The sequence below is a fragment of the Syngnathus leptorhynchus genome, unplaced genomic scaffold (genome assembly GCF_054491065.1).
Source record: "Syngnathus leptorhynchus isolate UIUO unplaced genomic scaffold, UIUO_Slep HiC_scaffold_65, whole genome shotgun sequence".
NCBI lineage: Eukaryota > Metazoa > Chordata > Actinopteri > Syngnathiformes > Syngnathidae > Syngnathus > Syngnathus leptorhynchus.
Genome location: NW_028232032.1, coordinates 277,501 through 284,970, shown reverse-complemented (window position 1 = coordinate 284,970; position 7,470 = coordinate 277,501).

Genomic DNA, 7,470 nt, shown 5'->3' with positions numbered 1-7,470 from the left:
AGCTCTGGAAGTATGGAGCTATGGAGCTCTGGAGGTATGGAGCTATGGAGCCCTGGAGCTATGGAGCCCTGGAGCTATGGAAGTATGGAGCTCTGGTGCTATGGAGCTATGGAGCTCTGGTGCTATGGAGCTATGGAGCTCTGGAGCTATGGAGCTCTGGAGGTATGGAGCTATGGAGCTATGGAGCTCTGGAGGTATGGAGCTATGGAGCTATGGAAGTATGGAGCTCTGGTGCTATGGAGCTATGGAGCTCTGGTGCTATGGAGCTATGGAGCTCTGGTGCTATGGAGCTATGGAGCTATGGAGCTCTGGAAGTATGGAGCTCTGGTGCTATGGAGCTATGGAGCTCTGGTGCTATGGAGCTATGGAGCTCTGGTGCTATGGAGCTATGGAGCTCTGGTGCTATGGAGCTCTGGTGCTATGGAGCTCTGGTGCTATGGAGCTATGGAGCTCTGGTGCTATGGAGCTATGGAGCTCTGGAGGTATGGAGCTCTGGAGGTATGGAGCTCTGGAGGTATGGAGCTTTGGAGCCCTGGAGCTCTGGAGGTATGGAGCTATGGTGCTATGGAGCTCTGAAGCCATGGAGCTCTGGTGCTATGGAGCTCTGGAGCTCTGGAGGTATGGAGCTCTGGAGGTATGGAGCTATGGAGCCCTGGAGCTCTGGAGGTATGGAGCTATGGTGCTATGGAGCTCTGAAGCCATGGAGCTCTGGTGCTATGGAGCTCTGGAGCTCTGGAGGTATGGAGCTCTGGAGGTATGGAGCTATGGAGCCCTGGAGCTCTGGAGGTATGGAGCTATGGTGCTATGGAGCTCTGAAGCCATGGAGCTCTGGTGCTATGGAGCTCTGGAGCTCTGGAGCTCTGGAGGTATGGAGCTCTGGAGGTATGGAGCTCTGGAGGTATGGAGCTATGGAGCCCTGGAGCTCTGGAGGTATGGAGCTATGGTGCTATGGAGCTCTGAAGCCATGGAGCTCTGGTGCTATGGAGCTCTGGAGGTATGGAGCTCTGGAGGTATGGAGCTCTGGAGGTATGGAGCTATGGAGCCCTGGAGCTCTGGAGGTATGGAGCTATGGTGCTATGGAGCTCTGAAGCCATGGAGCTCTGGTGCTATGGAGCTATGGAGCTCTGGTGCTATGGAGCTATGGAGGTATGGAGCCACCAGCCAGCACCCTCCGTGGCTGGATCAATGGAAGTGTTTTAGGTACCAGGCAGCCAAAGGGCCGAGGCCTCACGCTCGACCACGCCGGCGCAGAGTTCCAGCCGCTCGGATAAGCTCTGTCACTCACCCGCCGCGCAGCCACCGGTAACGGGGAAATGTCACCCCCTTGTGGACACGCCGTTGTAAATGAATGGGCTTTCGCACTTAGTGCAATTTTCGCCAACTCTCTGACTTAGAGCTATGGAAGTATGGAGCTATGGAGCCACCAGCCACCCAGGCTGGAGCTCTGGAGCTCTGGAGGTATGGAGCTCTGGTGCTATGGAAGTATGGAGCTCTGGTGCTATGGAAGTATGGAGCTATGGAGGTATGGAAGTATGGAGCTATGGAAGTATGGAGCTATGGAGCTCTGGAAGTATGGAGCTATGGAGCTCTGGAGGTATGGAGCCCTGGAGCTATGGAGCCCTGGAGCTATGGAAGTATGGAGCTCTGGTGCTATGGAGCTATGGAGCTCTGGTGCTATGGAGCTATGGAGCTATGGAGCTCTGGAGCTATGGAGCTCTGGAGGTATGGAGCTATGGAGCTATGGAGCTCTGGAGGTATGGAGCTATGGAGCTATGGAAGTATGGAGCTCTGGTGCTATGGAGCTATGGAGCTCTGGTGCTATGGAGCTATGGAGCTCTGGTGCTATGGAGCTATGGAGCTATGGAGCTCTGGAAGTATGGAGCTCTGGTGCTATGGAGCTATGGAGCTCTGGTGCTATGGAGCTATGGAGCTCTGGTGCTATGGAGCTCTGGTGCTATGGAGCTCTGGTGCTATGGAGCTATGGAGCTCTGGTGCTATGGAGCTCTGGAGGTATGGAGCTCTGGAGGTATGGAGCTCTGGAGGTATGAAGCTATGGAGCCCTGGAGCTCTGGAGGTATGGAGCTATGGTGCTATGGAGCTCTGAAGCCATGGAGCTCTGGTGCTATGGAGCTATGGAGCTCTGGTGCTATGGAGCTATGGAGCTATGGAGCTCTGGAAGTATGGAGCTCTGGTGCTATGGAGCTATGGAGCTCTGGTGCTATGGAGCTATGGAGCTCTGGTGCTATGGAGCTATGGAGCTCTGGTGCTATGGAGCTCTGGTGCTATGGAGCTCTGGTGCTATGGAGCTATGGAGCTCTGGTGCTATGGAGCTATGGAGCTCTGGAGGTATGGAGCTCTGGAGGTATGGAGCTCTGGAGGTATGGAGCTATGGAGCCCTGGAGCTCTGGAGGTATGGAGCTATGGTGCTATGGAGCTCTGAAGCCATGGAGCTCTGGTGCTATGGAGCTCTGGAGCTCTGGAGGTATGGAGCTCTGGAGGTATGGAGCTATGGAGCCCTGGAGCTCTGGAGGTATGGAGCTATGGTGCTATGGAGCTCTGAAGCCATGGAGCTCTGGTGCTATGGAGCTCTGGAGGTATGGAACTCTGGAGGTATGGAGCTCTGGAGGTATGGAGCTATGGAGCCCTGGAGCTCTGGAGGTATGGAGCTATGGTGCTATGGAGCTCTGAAGCCATGGAGCTCTGGTGCTATGGAGCTCTGGAGGTATGGAGCTCTGGAGGTATGGAGCTCTGGAGGTATGGAGCTATGGAGCCCTGGAGCTCTGGAGGTATGGAGCTATGGTGCTATGGAGCTCTGAAGCCATGGAGCTCTGGTGCTATGGAGCTCTAGAGGTATGGAGCTCTGGAGGTATGGAGCTCTGGAGGTATGGAGCTATGGAGCCCTGGAGCTCTGGAGGTATGGAGCTATGGTGCTATGGAGCTCTGAAGCCATGGAGCTCTGGTGCTATGGAGCTATGGAGCTCTGGTGCTATGGAGCTATGGAGGTATGGAGCCACCAGCCAGCACCCTCCGTGGCTGGATCAATGGAAGTGTTTTAGGTACCAGGCAGCCAAAGGGCCGAGGCCTCACGCTCGACCATGCCGGCGCAGAGTTCCAGCCGCTCGGATAAGCTCTGTCACTCACCCGCCGCGCAGCCACCGGTAACGGGGAAATGTCGCCGCCTTGTGGACACGCCGTTGTAAATGAATGGGCTTTCGCACTTAGTGCAATTTTCGCCAACTCTCTGACTGGAGCTATGGAAGTATGGAGCTATGGAGCCACCAGCCACCCAGGCTGGAGCTATGGAGCTCTGGAGGTATGGAGCTCTGGTGCTATGGAAGTATGGAGCTATGGAGCTATGGAAGTATGGAGCTATGGAGCTATGGAGCTCTGGAAGTATGGAGCTATGGAGCTCTGGAGGTATGGAGCTATGGAGCCCTGGAGCCCTGGAGCTATGGAGCCCTGGAGCTATGGAGCTATGGAGCCCTGGAGCTATGGAGCTATGGAGCCCTGGAGCTATGGAGCTATGGAGCTCTGGTGCTATGGAGCTATGGAGCTCTGGTGCTATGGAGCTATGGAGCTCTGGTGCTATGGAGCTATGGAGCTCTGGTGCTATGGAGCTATGGAGCTCTGGAAGTATGGAGCTATGGAGCTCTGGAGGTATGGAGCTATGGAGCTCTGGAGGTATGGAGCTATGGAGCCCTGGAGCTATGGAGCCCTGGAGCTATGGAAGTATGGAGCTCTGGTGCTATGGAGCTATGGAGCTCTGGTGCTATGGAGCTATGGAGCTCTGGAGCTATGGAGCTCTGGAGGTATGGAGCTATGGAGCTCTGGAGGTATGGAGCTATGGAGCTATGGAAGTATGGAGCTCTGGTGCTATGGAGCTATGGAGCTCTGGTGCTATGGAGCTATGGAGCTCTGGTGCTATGGAGCTATGGAGCTCTGGAAGTATGGAGCTATGGAGCTCTGGTGCTATGGAGCTATGGTGCTATGGAGCCCTGGAGCTATGGAAGTATGGAGCTCTGGTGCTATGGAGCTATGGAGCTCTGGAGGTATGGAGCTCTGGAGGTATGGAGCTCTGGAGGTATGGAGCTCTGGAGGTATGGAGCTATGGAGCTATGGAGCTCTGGAGGTATGGAGCTATGGAGCTATGGAAGTATGGAGCTCTGGTGCTATGGAGCTATGGAGCTCTGGTGCTATGGAGCTATGGAGGTATGGAGCCACCAGCCAGCACCCTCCGTGGCTGGATCAATGGAAGTGTTTTAGGTACCAGGCAGCCAAAGGGCGGAGGCCTCACGCTCGACCACGCCGGCGCAGAGTTCCAGCCGCTCGGATAAGCTCTGTCACTCACCCGCCGCGCAGCCACCGGTAACGGGGAAATGTCGCCGCCTGGCGGACACGCCGTTGTAAATGAATGGGCTTTCGCACTTAGTGCAATTTTCGCCAACTCTCTGACTTAGAGCTATGGAAGTATGGAGCTATGGAGCCACCAGCCACCCAGGCTGGAGCTATGGAGCTCTGGAGGTATGGAGCTCAGGTGCTATGGAAGTATGGAGCTATGGAGCTATGGAAGTATGGAGCTATGGAGCTATGGAGCTCTGGAAGTATGGAGCTATGGAGCTCTGGAGGTATGGAGCTATGGAGCCCTGGAGCCCTGGAGCTATGGAGCTCTGGTGCTATGGAGGTATGGAGCTCTGGAGGTATGGAGCTCTGGAGGTATGGAGCTATGGAGCTATGGAGCCCTGGAGCTATGGAGCTATGGAGCCCTGGAGCTATGGAGCTATGGAGCCCTGGAGCTATGGAGCTATGGAGCTCTGGTGCTATGGAGCTATGGAGCTCTGGTGCTATGGAGCTATGGAGCTCTGGTGCTATGGAGCTATGGAGCTCTGGTGCTATGGAGCTATGGAGCTCTGGAAGTATGGAGCTATGGAGCTCTGGAGGTATGGAGCTATGGAGCCCTGGAGCTATGGAGCCCTGGAGCTATGGAAGTATGGAGCTCTGGTGCTATGGAGCTATGGAGCTCTGGTGCTATGGAGCTATGGAGCTCTGGAGCTATGGAGCTCTGGAGGTATGGAGCTATGGAGCTATGGAGCTCAGGAGGTATGGAGCTATGGAGCTATGGAAGTATGGAGCTCTGGTGCTATGGAGCTATGGAGCTCTGGTGCTATGGAGCTATGGAGCTCTGGTGCTATGGAGCTATGGAGCTATGGAGCTCTGGAAGTATGGAGCTCTGGTGCTATGGAGCTATGGAGCTCTGGTGCTATGGAGCTATGGAGCTCTGGTGCTATGGAGCTATGGAGCTCTGGTGCTATGGAGCTCTGGTGCTATGGAGCTCTGGTGCTATGGAGCTATGGAGCTCTGGTGCTATCTGGTTGTCAGTCGCGTCATGTATGACTGCACCTCCACGTGGTGCCCGCTGGTAACGGCCATGCCTGGCATGGACGGCTAACGCAGTCAGCCTAGGGGGGGCAGATGCCCACCTTCCCCCGACCCGTTAGGACAAGGACTGGCCAACTCGGACGGTACTCCTCGATTGGCCGGCGTGCAGAATTCAGGTGGGGCTGCACGTCTTGGGCAACCTTCTGAACCCGAAAGGTGGGATTCGTCTCCCTGAGCGCTACTGAGGCAGCAGTAGTGACTCGGATTCTGCAGTAGTTTGACTACCTATAAGTAGGAGGAAGGGCGATACCGAATACTACGAGAATCCTGGGGCCGCCGTCTGATCCCGGCGACGGTACTCATGTAGCTCCCTCTCCCCGGTTGCTCGTCTGATCCCGGCGGGCTCCGAGTACCCCATTTCCTATCTGACCGACTGGCACTCATGACCTGCCTTGGTAGGGCCCCCATCGGCCTCGGCTTGCCGACACTGGTGGACGGTTCCTACCCACTGCGGGTCGCCCTCTAGCACCTTGCAGGCTGGCTTGTGCGCTCGCTCGGCGCCCTGCTGGTACGCCTGGTGTGACTGAAAGGTGGCGAGACTGAGACGAACCGAGACGGTATTGATACCGTTACACATAGTGATAATAAACAAAGGCTGGATGTGGCGCCTTCTGTCGAATGTAGTTTCTCAAATCCTAGCGGTAACGCAACTACTGTAAAGCCTGGGCAGCCGTGATGCGTGCCGGTCGCTGGATGGCTTTACGGGGAGCGAGCTCGGCATCTCTGATGGGGGCCTCTCCCAAGTGGGTCAGACTGTAGACTTGGCTTTGGTTAGGGGCAGGCCTTACTGGGTCGTGCCGGCTGCTGCCCGGGTTTGATTCTTAGTAAAAGTCTTAAAGGGAACGGTGACTGAGCTCTGGCTGAGCCGAGCTGCCCAGGATTGCGGACCTGGGTTATCAAGAACCGCGGAGGCACGGCTTAATGGGGGGTCGTGACTGCTCGAGCGACCTCATCTTCACGCGCTTGAGGTTGGGTGCGTGTATGGCGTGTGATCAACCGCCTCGGAGGCCATGGGGACCAACTTTCGAGGTTTGGCTGAGGGTCCTCAAACGGCTGTAGTCATGTCTACAGACCATGTTGCGAAAACTCCTTTGGTTCGGAAGTCCGTGTCACAGCTGCACAGAGTCGGAGTCACAGTCAGTCTGGCCGATGGAGCGGGTGGACCCAGGCTGGCGAAGCTCCTGACAACTCCTCAGTGGCACTGGTGGCCGCCGTCGGTCTGGTTATGAGAGTATGGGCGACGGATGCCATGATGGTGCCACAGCTTGTTTCTGGGAGGGCATTTTGAAAGAGATGCCTGTGGTATGTTGTGCGGGTGTGAGTCGCCGACATATCACTGACGAGTGGGGTTGTCCGACGCGTGTCGGGTAGCGAAACGAGTGGGGTGGATATGGAGGTCCCTGTGTGACGGCACGGCAGGCAGTTTGCAGGGTGAGTGAGACACCCTGCGGCTGTTGCACTAGTCAAGGAAGCAGGTCAGAGCCTGTGCTGACCGAGTCTCCTGCTTCTTCTAGCTTGGCTGGTTTTGAACGCTATGCTCGTGGTTGTGCCCAGGCAGGACCGGGGGACTGGCCCCTTGGACTGGGTTTCGGCCGGGAAGCAACTGATGAGGCTGTCTGCCACGTGAAAAGTGCGTGGAGTCGATCCCAGGGTTCTCAAAGGGACGGGGCTTGATAGCCAGGTCTGCGGGGAGGCTTGCCGGAGGGTAGGCTGAACGGTAGCTGGCGGTCGCTTACTGGCCGTGCGAGGGCTTTTGACTCGGTTTCCCATGGTCATGGCCTGTGTGTAGTGGGAAGCTAGGCGTGCTGGACGCGTGAGGGTGATTTGTCGCCCGTGTGGGCTGCTCATCGGGGTGGGCTGCGGTGGCACCGACACCGAGCTCGCAGTTGCGGGATTGGAATGTGGAGAGGGACTTGTCTCTATGACCCTGCCTTTCTCGCTATGGATTCTCTCATCCATGCTTTCGAACGCTCGTGCCACTCCTTCTGGGGCGAAGGCCGAAATCGCCGCGCCTCGCGCCGTGTTAGGCTACTC